Here is a 13,752-nt window from a genome sequence, read left to right on the forward strand (position 1 = left end):
CGAAAAAAGTGGGTTTTGAGGGAGCGCTTGAAGGAGGTAAGGGAATCAGATAGCCTGATGGGTGGCGGGAGGTTGTTCCAGTGCAGGGGGGCAGCGCGAGAGAAATCTTGGACACGGGAGTGGGAGGAGGTGATTAGGTGAGAGGTCAGTCGGCGGTCAGCGATGGAGCGAAGAGGACGGGAGGGAGTGTGGATAGAGATCAGTGAAGAGAGGTAGGGAGCTGTGGAGGAGGAGAGAGCCTTGTAGGTGGTGGTGAGGAGTTTAAAGAGAACTCGGAAAGGAATGGGGAGCCAGTGAAGAGATAAACAGAGGGGGGAGGCGGAGGTAGAGCGGCGGGAGAGGAAGATGAGCCTAGCAGCAGCGTTAAGAATGGATTGGAGAGGTGTGAGGCGGGTGAGAGGTAGCCCAGAGAGAAGGATGTTGCAGTAGTCAAGGCGGGAGATGACAAGAGAGTGAATGAGAATTTTGGTCGCGTCAGTGGAGAGGAATGGTCTGATGCGTGAGATGTTGCGTAGGTGAAAGCGGCAAGACTGTGAGAGAGCACGAATGTGGGGGGTGAAAGAGAGGGAGGAGTCAATGATGTTGTCCCACGGACGGTGGGGGCACGACATCTTGGAACGTGGTCCACCTCAGTGTTGCTATGGGTTGGTTGCGGTACACTTTCACTACCCGGCTGTGGGGATTCAGTACTCTCACGGGGACACGACCACCCCTGACGGTTACCAGGGCGCTTGCCACGACGACGTCGTACCGCGCCGGAATCGGTCCTGCTTCGACTAGCGCATCGTAATCGCCTCCATTGGGTCCGCATCGGGCCTTGCCCCACAGGATTGTCTCAGAGTTTGGTTGGAGCTTCACCGGCTTCCCATCCGTTAACCGGACTTTTCCGACCTCGCCCGTCTTGGGTACGAACCGTTGGTGCCCCTGTAGTACTTTGATGGTTTTCTGCAGGGCTTGGTCCCCGGCCGTCGCGCCCCTCGTCAGCTTGGCCTTCAAAGTGGTCACTAATTCGTCGGGACACTGGTGCAACACATTTATCCCTAGGATGACGGGGGCGAACTGGTCCCCTTCCACGTCAGTGACCAGGCACCCCTGTTTGGGCAGCAGCGTGTCTCCAATTCTGATGTCAGCTTCCCAGTAGCCTACGCATGGTATGGTGAGGCCGTTGCTGGCTATTAACTGCAACCATGATGGGGGCGGCAAGATCACCCGCTCCTCGTCCCAGTGCTGTCGAAGGGTTGAAAGCTGGATCGTGGTGATCTGGGAGCCGGTGTCCAGCATTGCTGGGATCTCTATCCCCTCGACGGCCACTGGCAAGATGGGACATTGTCCGATGAATTTTGGCCGCCACTGATTTGGGTCTTGTTCTACTCTCTGTACTCGCCCCGAGGTCCGGCCCTCGACCTCGGGGTGTTGGAGTTTAAATGTTCCTCCTGTCCGCAATTCCTTTCCACGTGCCCGACTTCCTGGCATCGGCGGCATATGGGGCGCCCTTGGCCGTCAAATTGGTCGGACGACCGCCGCCCGTATTCGCGGGGCGGTTCCCACCTGCTTCGGGCTGGCCTTTGCCGTTCGGCCCTCCATCTCGGCTCGGTGTAGCTCGGTGCCGGTGAACTCGCCATTCGGCGCATCTCCCTCTGCATTTCCGCCATTCCGACGGTGAGTTCCTCCATTTGTTTTTGGAGTGTCTGCATCGCGTCTCTGTCTGGTTGTTGGCCACCCTGTACTGCCAGGTCTGGGGTCCGTTTGGCCCTGTCGGTGCTACTGGTCGTAGCTCCGGCTGAGCTCGCTCCTTCGTTAAAGCCGATCAGCTCTGGGTAGCCTTCCTCCTTGTTTTTGGGGTTACCGACGATGGCAAGAGCGGCCGTCTTGAAGTCCCGGAAGGTCTTGCCCGGCATCTGTGCCCTCAGCAGCCGCAGTTGGATCCTAACATTTTCTTGGGCCACCCCTTCGACGAATTGGACTGTTAGGGCCTCTTCTGCGTTTCGTACCTCTTCCGGGTCCACCGCTATAATGGCCTTTAGCATCTCCTGTAGACTCAGAGCGTAGTCCCGCAGTGTCTCGTTTGGCCGTTGTTTGCGCGTGTACAGTTTCATCTTTAGTTTGGGGATGGTCTTTGTCTCGAACGTGGTAAAGATCTTCTTCAGCATGTCTGTCGTATTTTTCCTATCTTCCATTGGCCATGAGGCCACTTCTCTGCGCGCCGATCCCTTCAGCTGCCCCATCAGGATCTCCACCTTCTGCTGTTCACTCGGTTTGTACATCCGGTACGTGGATTCTATATTGTTTCTGAACTCTGCGAATGGGGTCTTCTGTGGTTGGTCGTCATCTCCGCTATAGGTCGGGAGCCACGGGGCCCCGAAGTAGTACGGCATGGTTATAGCCGCAGCCGGAGTTGCGTCTTTAGCGTCCTGCTGTTCTTGATTTTGCGGATTCGCCTGCTGCGGCTCTCCTCCGCCTTGTTGCTGCTCCCATTTTTCACAGATGTGTCCCTCTCCTAGTGCACGCGGATCCTGTTCGCTGACGCCAAAAGAATTGTGGTGGCCGGGGTACAAAAAGGGAACGGGTTCCCCTTACCTTGCTGCCTCAGAGACGACTCAGGTTCACCCGTTATTCGTTCTTCCGGTGGACGAGGGAGAGAGACTCTTCAATGAAAGGGGACAGCGTTCTGTGATGCAACTCGAATTTATTATGACGGAACAGTAATCGATGCCCACTGACCCTTGCTGCGCAGCAGTACTTGGGAGTAATGAAACATCGATAAACAACAATACTTATGAACAACCTCAAGTGACACAACCGGGTTGCACACGTACCCACTTAGGCCTACTAACTCCACTTGTCCAAAATACCGTAGTGACACTCGGGGTCAAACACCCCCACTTTTAAAACTACTACTGGATCCGGTCAGTCGGCACGGTATCGTTGACACTGGAGTCGTATCTTTGGATATACACACAAACTTAACGGTATACGGTACACTTCCAATAACAATTACAACAGTAGTGATAATTGGGACAACCGGTGTACCCTGTATAAATAAGTAACAGGGGTGACGTCACCTGATGTGGGACCCAGTCCTACCCAACCTGTGCACAGGGGTCTGGAAAAGTCAGTTCCGTGAAGAAGTCCAATGTTTTTAGTAATTCCGGCAACACTGAGGGATAAGGGAGCAATACCCCAATTATTCTACAAGATGGCGGTGTCCCCACAGGTATGCCACCGGCAATGGGATTCCTAAACGTGGAGAGTTCCCCTATCCGTAAGGCCAGGCAAATGGGGGTTATTTCCCACTGGTGTCAGGCTGAAAGAACCCCTGGGAGACTGCAGGGGTGCAATAGGAGTGAAGCAGTTAGTAGTAAGGCTCTAGAAGGTTGATGGGGCCTTTCCTTGACTCCCCAAGCTAGGTTTCCGGCAGGGAGTGCGCTTGGAGTGCTCAGCCTGGGTCCCCTATGCGGGCATTGGTGAGTGCTACAAGTCTGCGTTGGTGGCAGGGAGTGGGCCTTAGTGCAGTGGGTTTAGAGAGTACCTGTTTTCCCCAGCAAGGTGCAGGCTCCTGCCCGTCTCGATCCCGTGCTCCGGCTGTCGGTCAGTCACTCTGCTCTCCGTCTTCGGCAGGGGCACTCTAGTGTGGGCGCTGCTCTCGCGGCGTTGCCACACTCAGATACGCCGCACCTGCCCTGGGCTGCTCCGGCTGGGGTCCTCTGCGACGCTCCCGTCGCTCCATGCTACTTTGGCTCCTGTCACTGCCTCTCTTCCCCGATGACGCGGCACCCAGCTTCTCTTCTCCTCTGCGACGAGCGGGGTCAGTCAGCGGTCGCGTGCTGCACACTCTTCTCCTTCCCCGGGACACACCGCACGCCGTTCAGCTTCTTCCCTCTCCGTCCTCACACAAGAGGGTCCCGGCTCCGCCCCCCTCTTCCTCTTCTCCCCTGCGTCCAATCCCCTCCCGGCAACCACCTGTCAGTCTTCCATGGAGGCGCGAAATCCCGGGGGACATTAACCCCCTAGCGTCCAAATGGAAACGGGGGTAACAAGCAGTCTTGGGACACCACACTTCCGTTGAATCCTATTGCATCTTGTGGTGCAAAAAGTGCCCCTTTTAAGAACCTTGAGATGGCACATTGGGTGCAGCGGGCAGCGTTGTAGTCTAGCACTAGAAGTAGCACTAGCGGGCGGCGGGGGTCAGCGGTGGTGGCACAATTGTTTAAAACACTGGTCAGCCCTTTGATTGGCTGAGAGCTCAGCCAATCAGAGGGCTTCCTAGTGTTTTAAACAATTCTGCTGCCACCGCTGACCCCCGCCGCCCTCTAGCGATGCTACTCCACCACCCTCTGTCAAGCCACCAGCTCTCCCTCCACCCCCCTCTCCCCAAACCCAACGCTGCTGAAAGCGTTCCTTCCTCCCCCCACTCGCATGTGGTTAAAAACATAAGATCTATCAACGCGACATTCGATGGCGTGCCTGTGTATCATGTCGAAAGGTGCCCTAAAAATGCATACAATCATTTATCTGCCAGATGTGGTCGAAATCTAATGATTGCATGTAATATCTCACAAGTGTATGGGCAGCATTAGACTTATCATATCTGTCTCTGAATCATTTTCTGGATATGTTGTTAGTCTGTCTGCTCAGGGCTTAAAGTGGTACTGGTGAGGTGGTAGAACTAGTTTCCCCAAGAAAGTGTTACCAGAATCCAGGGCATTCTCTGTCTTTCTGTCCCATTCGGCAGCACCTGACTCCGCCTACTGGAATAGTACAGTCAGTCCATACCTGCAGGGTAGGCAGCTAGGACGCTATGCACAGTGATTGGGTGGAGCGTTGGGAAAGTGGGCGGGTAGTGGCCAAGCTGGTTCCACCTTCTCCCTGTCTGCAATTGGTGTAAAGCAGGTAGGTGGAACTTGCCAGATCTGTAACTTGGTGCTGGGAAAAAGGTTAAGGGGGGGGGGGCTCAGGGAGTCAGTACCCCTGGGCCCGACTCTATGTAGGGCCCCTGTGGTCAGCATGTATTTTTTTAGCTAAAGGTTTTGTGCATGGGGGTGTAGTAGAGCTGCAGCTTCACCTATTTGCCATTGTGAAAATTATTAATGGTGCTGAGCATCGGGAGCCAAGACACACTGACTTCACAAGGGTACAGTGCATTACATGGAGTTGACTAAGTCCCATGAGATTTTGCACAAGAGGTCAGAGGCTGAGAAGCTTGTGCTGAGCTCTGCTTGGTGGAGCTCATTACATGCTTCTCAGGTCCATGGAGGTTAGCAGCAGCAGCTTCATCATGGGAGGGTTTTTATTCAGAGGTTGCGCTGAGCTTGTGAGGTCTCCTACAGAGTAATGTACAGAGAGACAAACACAGGCTTTTCATGTGGTGTGTATATATATATATATATATATATATATATATATATGTTAATCCACCACCCTGCAGTTACCCATTGACCAAATTTATACTGTCTTTACTCTGACCATAGGGTGAGATTTGGGGAGAAATCTCCAGTTTTTTTTAAAGCGGCAGTGTAAATGATTGCCACTTTAAAAAACTGGAGATTTATCCCCAAATCTCTCACTTTCTGAATCTCTCATCCTATTAAAATTTCACCCATAGTATCTACCACCCTGACTGTAGTACAAAATGTTAAACTTTATGGGGCCATCTGATGAGCAAATCTGGCAACGAACACTCCGCCGGGGGAAGAATATTGCCATGTTGTGCTTTGTTTCTGTGTTATAATGAGAAAGTTCGAATTACAGTATTCTACCCTGTAACATTCCATTTTTCATTTTTGCTAGGTTTGGGGCTGCTCGCAAATATTGGAAATCATTTTCAGCCTGCAACTTGGAAACAAACAGGTAATTAAATGTATAAACACACTCGTTGTCAATATTGCAGATTAAAAATATGATCAAGGGAGCTGAACCATTGATTCTGTTTGTGAACATGCCATTACCTCTGAGGGGGAACTGCAGCTCTGATTACTGTTTAATACCCCGTTTATGCCACATATTTTACTTTCCAAAACTGTTTTCAATTCAGTAAATTTAATATTTGTTCCCGAAGTGGTTTGCTGACATTAGTGGCGTACAAAAAACTACTAAAATCTAAGCAAACTTAGGCTGTAAACATTTCATAAAATAGGGTCATTTTCTATTTCTCTACCCTGTAAGTTTGTTCTACCAATTGCATTTGCCCATTACTACACAGTACATTGGGAGAGCTGAACTTCTGCAAGTCAGCAAACTACCAGCTTTGCAGCAAATTGCTTACAAATAACAAAAGAAAGACTAATCTAAATTGTATTATTGCATACATAGGGGGGATGCTCTAACATCCACGCCCCCTTACCACCGCACATCGCCCCCCATTGCCTACATAATTATCGCATATGCGCTAACAGATGCGATAATTATGGCAAAGGACAGCTCTTGCGTTAAGAGCTGTCCTTTGCGGTGAGAGACATCGGCTCCCCCCTCCCTCCCTTACCCGGCGCTGCTGCTGCTGCGCCGGGCTCTCTTCCTCCCTGCACCCGGAAGAGGATCATAGTGCAGGGAGGAGGAGGTCACAGGTCTGGACAGCACAGCACTGTGCTGCCCAGACACAGGTGAGGGGGGGTTGATGCGGGGCGGCGGTGGGTCTGGTGATGCCCCCCATCGCGATAACCCGGCGGGATGCTTAGAGCATCCCAAAAAGCAGAAAAAACCCAGATAACGGGGTTTTTACCGCATTTTTAGTTTAGAGAATCTCCCCCATAGTTTGATAAATGTTATCTTTAACAATAATATATGTTATTTCCTGTTTTGCCCAAACTTTTAGGGTATTCACATAATGGGATAATTGAGATCTAATCGCAAGACAAATTTGTTCTCAAAATGGGCAAAACCCATGCTGCACTGCAGGTGGGGGCAGATGTAACATGTATAGAGAGAGAGATTTGGGTGAGTTATTTTATTTCTGTGCAGGGTAAATACTGTCTGCTTTATTTTTACACTGCAATTTAGATTTCAGTTTGAACACTCTGCACCCAAATCTAACTCTCTCTGCACATGTTACATCAGCCTCACCTGCAGTGCACATGGTTTTGCCCATTTTAAGAATACATTTGTCCTCCGATCAGGCATGAATTAGTCCCAGTGGACATATCTTATTTGCACTGGATGCACCTCTAAATCTATTTTGTATTTTACTAGTGATCCGACTTTGACGTTCATCCAAGTGTACTCTGCAGACCATTCTGTGATGATGTGACATTGGGAGAGGGAAAGGTGTCGGTAAGATGGTGGTGCAAAGGGTGGACGGTAAGGGGCTTCTTTCCCTATGTCAGCATAAGTATTATTATCAATTTCCTATAGTGGAGATCTGTAGTAAAATATACGAAACAGTCAGTACAGCGGTGCTAAATGGTACTTTATCCATCCCTCTTGAAGTTGCAGATCCCTCAGAGTCACCATTCAGAAACGCACACACAAAGAGGGTGACTATGGTTTTTGTGCCAAAATATACATTTCTCATCATAATTTAATGGTTGGGGAAATGCCCCATGAATTACATTTAAGGCTTAAATTAGTTATGGGGGGAAGTAGGTATTTTGTCACTTTTGTATAAACAGGGCAGTTGAGAGTAATGCCGGGCCCCCGGTAAATTTTTTGGGGTGTGGCCTAAGTGTGGGAGGTGTGGCCACCTCTCACACTTAGGCCACGCCCCCAACATGTTTAGAGGAGAGTGAAAGAAAACTCTAAAAACTGTAATCTCAGCAGCAGCACACACCTACAGCATGTGCTGTGCTGACAGCAGGCTCAGCATGACCTCTTACGCTGTCAGTGAGACACTCATGCTGTGCCTGCTGTCAGCACAGCACATGCTGTAGAAGTGTGTGCTGCTGTTGCTACCGTAAAGGGACGGAGGGGGAAGAGAGGGGTCAGACTAGGCCTCCAGAAAGCCTGGGCCGGGGTAATTAGTACCTGCCCCCCCCCCCTTCCCTCTCGGCTGACCTGTGTATAAACCTAGAAATGCACCAACCCATTTAAGTGCTACTGCAAAGTGTCAGATTGTCCCCATTGAATGTACAAGATGAAATGCAATCCCATATCTCTCAACTTTCTGTTAAGGCAAGAAGGGACATATGTGTGCACCATAGGAGGCATGACCAAAAACAGGAGGCGTGACCTATGATTGCTGCGGCCAGTGCTGTGTGTATTTTATTTATTAACAGTTTCTTATATATCAAAGCATGTGCCTTTGCGCTTATCACCACTACTCTGTCCAGCAGACCAGCGATGGGCAGGGGGGACTCCGGACTGCCCCACCACCACCACCGCAGATCACTACCAGCCCCGGCTCTGACACAAGACAGACCCCCCCCAAAAAAAAAATTTTTTTTAACTATTCCACAAAAATCGGAACAGTTGTAAGGTATCCAACCCCCCTGGAAAAGAGCTTGTGCCATATTCAGATAAAAAAGGGGAGTTTGTGCCAGCGCAGGAGCCTGAGGAAGCCGGACACTTACTAATACGTTGAGCACTACCTAATCTTCAGCTGACGAGAGTCCCCCTTCTTTTGGTGACCTACCCACTTCTCCCCAATCATAGCACACCTTGCTGAACTGAATCTGAGACTGAAAAAGCTGTGGGATAACTAGCACGATCCCTAAACAAATCGGATGTCAGAGTGAGCTACACAATGGGAGTCTTGCAAATCATAGAGCACTGGGAAAGATTTGTCATACATTAACCCCTTGGATTACAAAATCCTCCTACAATACTTCAGAGGACAACCAAGGATGGTAATACGAATTCAACCTTGTTCAGCTGATTTATGACTTTTTTAATTCTATTCATACCACATACTACAATAGAGAGATTATGCCATATATATATATATATATATATATATATATATATATATATATATATATATATATATATATATATATATAATCAACTAATTCATCTGCTTTTTAAAAAACATTTTCATTAATTGTCTATTATTCATTTATTTATTTTTTATTTGAGTCTTTATTTAAATTTTAACAATTATACAAAAACAACAGATACAATAAAAAGTACAAACACCACACTACATACATGCCAAAATACGAGCGAGGAAGAAAGCCGCTCTAATATCCTGAAATCCTAACAGAACAGGACGGTAAACTTCAACCGATACGGGAGATGTCATATTCTAAGACCTATGCGATATATATGAACATGGGGCTAATAATGTTGGACAACCAGATCATAATCTGTATACACTGGGAGTAGCCTGCTACCTAGTGGGCCAGCAATCAAATAACTGTCCGAGAAACCAATATACATACATAACAAATAATTAAGAGGCTAGATACAGCGGTGACACAGGGTGATATACTCATGTGAATAAGTGAGTCATAAAAGCTAGAGAGACAGAGAAAGGTATAGTGTGGGAGGAAGGCCCCTCACTCCCCTACGCGGACCCCCTTACATTTGGAGCCGGCGAAGAGGGAGGGTACCTAGAATTCAATAATTTCCTAGTTGCTTGGTGGCATATAGACAAAAATATATCAGTGAAAGAACCGTGAAATAAATAAAGACTTATGAAATAGTGCTCCTAAATATAAAATAATCAGAGTGGTACCAATTGTTCCATATAGAATGGAATTTGTCTATTCTTTGGTTCGATGCATAAAAGTACTTTTCGTGTTCATACGTTGTATTTACCAAATTAATCCATTCAGTGAAAAAAGGTCCCTTGTGCGCCATCCAATGGCGTGCCACTATCATTTTAGCGAGTGAGGTAAGGATTAGCAATAGAGAATTTAACTCCCTAGAAACAGTTAAATCTGTCCATAGCCCCAGTAATACATTACTATCTGTTAAGATAACCCGTGGAGCCCCCAATTCCTCACATATTCCCAGAACCCGATCCCAGAAGCGCCTTACTCTCGGGCAGGACCAGAGAAGATGCAAGAATGAGGCCCCCATCATCCCGCATTTCGGGCAGTTGTCAGTGGTGGCGCCGCCAATTCTTGTGAGCTTCACCGGAGTCATATAAGTCCTATGGAGTATATTAAATTGGACTTGCTGAGTTCGGATGGACTTTGTGGCTAGTTTTGGGGCCGCCACGGCAACCCGCCACATAGTCTCAGTTAGATTAGGTAGTTCCGCAGACCATTTTGACCTTAACTGCCTCAATCCTTCGTCTTGAGAATTAGCGGACAGATGTCCATAGAGTTTTGCAAGACAGCACCGTGGCGGTAGTTTTAGTAATAATGCTTTAATTGGCGCCACTGTTAGCCAGCCAACTTGGCCACGGCTATGTTGTAGGATAGCGCTCCTGAGTTGCAAATATCTATGGAACATAGAGCAGGGTAGTTTATACTCTTCCTGGAGTAAGGCAAAGGATTTAAAGATTCGATCCTGATATAGTTGTCCTAATGATCCCACCCCGTGCTGAGCCCATAATCTCCCACCTTGTTGTTTATTTACTTCCTGCAGCGTGTTAAGGGAGAAGATATATGTATCTGGATCGGTCCCAACATACTGGTCCATTTTACAGACTGCTTGCCATATTCTAATGGCTTGACTGACTATAGGTGGAAATTTCTTACGAGTCCTTTTTATAAGCAGGGTTTGTAGGGGGGTGATCTTGGGGTCTACGTATCTAATCAGCCTAGTTAGTTCCCCCGTATGGGAGTCTTTTTTAACCCATTCTTTAAGATGGACCAGTTGCGCCGCTAGATAATAATTCTTGAAATTAGGGAGGGCCAGCCCCCCACTATCACGGTCCAGCCAGAGAGTAGCCATCTTCACCCTGGGGCGCCTGTTACTCCAAATGAAGGATGACAAGATGCTATTTATCATTCTGAAGAATTTATCCTTAATATAGATCGGCGACTGTTGAAATATGTACAGGAGTTTGGGCAACACCACCATTTTGATTAGGTTTACCCGTCCTATTACAGATAGGGGAAGTTTGGCCCAGCATCTACATTTAGTTCTAAGATCTGACATTGCCGGTATAATATTGTCCTCTATAAAATCCTCTGGCTTACTAGAGATCTTTATCCCCAGATAACTTAAACTGGGAGTGTTGGCCAGTGGGAGGTCAACCCCCCATGCGTCATTGGGGCTTTCATCCCCCAGACGCATAATATGGGATTTACCCCAGTTTACTGTCAGCCCAGACACTTGTCCAAATTGAGTCAGTTGCTGGAATATCGCGGGTAAGTCCCGCTGCGGATCTGTTGTACCTACTAATAAGTCATCGGCATATAGGGAGACAATATTCGATCTTGCAAGTACCCCCGGGTTATGATGGTATAATTTGGTTCTGAGTGCGTAAGCCAATGGCTCTATCGCAATTGCGAAAATCAGGGGGGAAAGAGGGCACCCTTGTCTGGTGCCTCTGTGCAACGGGAAGGGAGATGACGTATGCCCATTAATGGTGACCCTTGCCCTGGGATTCTTATAAATTAGCCTCATCTGTTAATAATAAACCCAGGACCAAATCCGAAGGCCTTAAGGGTGTGCCACAAATAGCCCCATTCTATGGAATCGAAGGCCTTATTGGCGTCGAACGACGCCAATGCCGCCCTTAACCCTCCTGCGTTTACATACTGAATATAAGAAAGTACTCTCCGCAGGTTGAGCGATGTGGAGCTACCCCTCATAAAACCCGACTGATCGGGGTGTACTATTTCACGAATTATACCGCTTAGCCTATTTGCCAGAACCTTTGCAATGATTTTTACATCGGTGGGGATCAGAGAAATTGGTCTATAAGAATCGATCTTAGACAGGTCTTTGCCCTTTTTTGGCAGAAAAACTATAGAAGCTTCAGCCATGGAAGGGGGCATGACTCCCTCGATCATCATCCCCTGGGTCACTGCCAAGATATGAGGAGCTAAAATCCCCCTGAATTTTTGAAAAACCTCTCCTGGTAAACCATCTAACCCAGGGGCTTTACCTGCTGGTAGCGAGCTAATGACATTTTCTACCTCTTCAATCGTGAATGGGGCGTCCATCAGATGCTGTGCATCTGGGGAGAGTTGAGGGAGATTTAAAGAGGAGAAAAACTGCCCCATCATGTCTGCATCACTACTGGTATGAACTTGGTATATATCACTAAAATAGGTCACGAATTTGTTCACAATATCTGGGGTGGATGTCAATAACCTCCCTTGTTCTGACGTTATCTTAGTAATAATATTTGAGGGTCTATCCATCCTTAATAAATAAGCCAGGGATTTACCCACTTTATCTGCATTGGCATACCATTGATGTGAGTTTGCCCGAAGTCTCCTATAATTCACCTCCTGCACATACTCCAACCATTTGGTCTGGGCTTGCTGCCACGCCAGCCGGTCTGATTCAGCCCCGCTAGCAAGGTAGGTATTTTCCAGCGCGGCCACCCGGGACTCCAACTCGGCCACCCTTCTCTGATGTGTTCTCTTCAGGAAAGAGATCTGTTTAATAAAAATACCCCTGAGGTAGGCCTTGAAGGAGTCCCAAATGCACGCGCCCGAAGCAGTACCCCGATTAGTTTCAAAAAATTCCTTGATTGCATTCTCCACAGCTCCCTGATCCATCTGGGAGAGCCAAAATGGCTGCAGTTTCCACACCTTAAAGCCCTCCGTTTCCTCTATGTTACACTGTAGAACCATAGGGGAGTGATCTGATATACCACGAGCCGTATACTTTATAGAGGAAACCTTGGGCAATAACGTATCTGAAGTAAATATCATATCTATTCTTGAAAAGACCTTAAATGACGCAGAATAGCATGAATACTGACGCAGTTGCGGATACCGCTCGCGCCACGCATCCTTCCATCCTATCTCTGCCATAAATTCTGCAAACCTGTTCTTCTCATTGTTTGTAACTTGAGCCTCCCTACCCCACCGATCTAACTGTGGTACGCAGACATTATTAAAATCACCCAAGCAGATAACGTGATTATCTGGGTAGGCTGATGAAAAAATTACTGCAGAGCGTAGCACCTCGTACGAAAAGGGAGGAGGTATATAGACAGACAACAAAGTAAAATCGGTATGATTAATGCTACAGTCTATAAAGATGTATCTGCCCCCAGGATCTATCCTAACTGAGCGATATTCAAATATAACTGATTTCTTCACTAGAATTGACACACCTCTTGATGAAGAGGTGAAAGGGGCATGAAATTGAGCCCCGATCCAAGGGTGCTTTATCGCCTGCAGCCTATTTCCAGCCAGATGGGTTTCCTGGAGGCAGATAACATCGGCCCCCAGAGTTTTACAGTGTTTTATAACTAACGCCCTTTTGACTTTGTTGTTGAGACCCCTGACGTTCCATGTCATAAAATTAACCATACGCAGTTGTAAACATCATCACTCTCTTGTTTGCATTTGGCTTACCTCCCCCCCTCCTTCCCCCACTCCCAAACCGGCAAGAACCTATTAACTGTAGGTAACATAAATTTCTACTATGGCATGTACAAAACATTACACAAACATACATTCCACAAATCCCAACCCCCCTCCCCCTCCCTGTACTACCTAGGAACCCAGGCGTACCTATGTCCCCACAGGCTTCCCTCCAGCTACCCTCCCAACCAACGTTAGGGGCTATTACTATGACAACCATAAGACCACCACAAGCGTGGCCGGCTCTCCTAATTTCAAACAGATATTTACTCCTGGTATTCACATCCCCCCCCCCCCCCCATGCCCTTTACCTATACCTATGTGACTAACCCCACAAAGAATCCGGATATCATAATACTAGGCATCTGCAGCACCCAGC

The 13,752-nt window shown here is 48.1% G+C and overlaps 1 long non-coding RNA gene across 2 annotated transcripts in view; it reads left to right on the forward strand.

Moving 5' to 3' along the window:
• LOC146007274 (uncharacterized) overlaps window positions 1–13,752 on the forward strand; it is a 67,928-nt gene that overhangs the window by 19,878 nt on the left and 34,298 nt on the right. For both annotated transcript variants that reach the window (XR_014444309.1, XR_014444310.1), the window contains exons 2-3: window positions 5,788–5,847; window positions 7,183–7,290. This is a non-coding gene — a long non-coding RNA (uncharacterized LOC146007274). The remainder of the gene's footprint in view (window positions 1–5,787; window positions 5,848–7,182; window positions 7,291–13,752) is intronic.

This window comes from Crinia signifera, chromosome 6, assembly GCF_055691185.1.
Source record: "Crinia signifera chromosome 6, ASM5569118v1, whole genome shotgun sequence".
Classification (NCBI taxonomy): domain Eukaryota; kingdom Metazoa; phylum Chordata; class Amphibia; order Anura; family Myobatrachidae; genus Crinia; species Crinia signifera.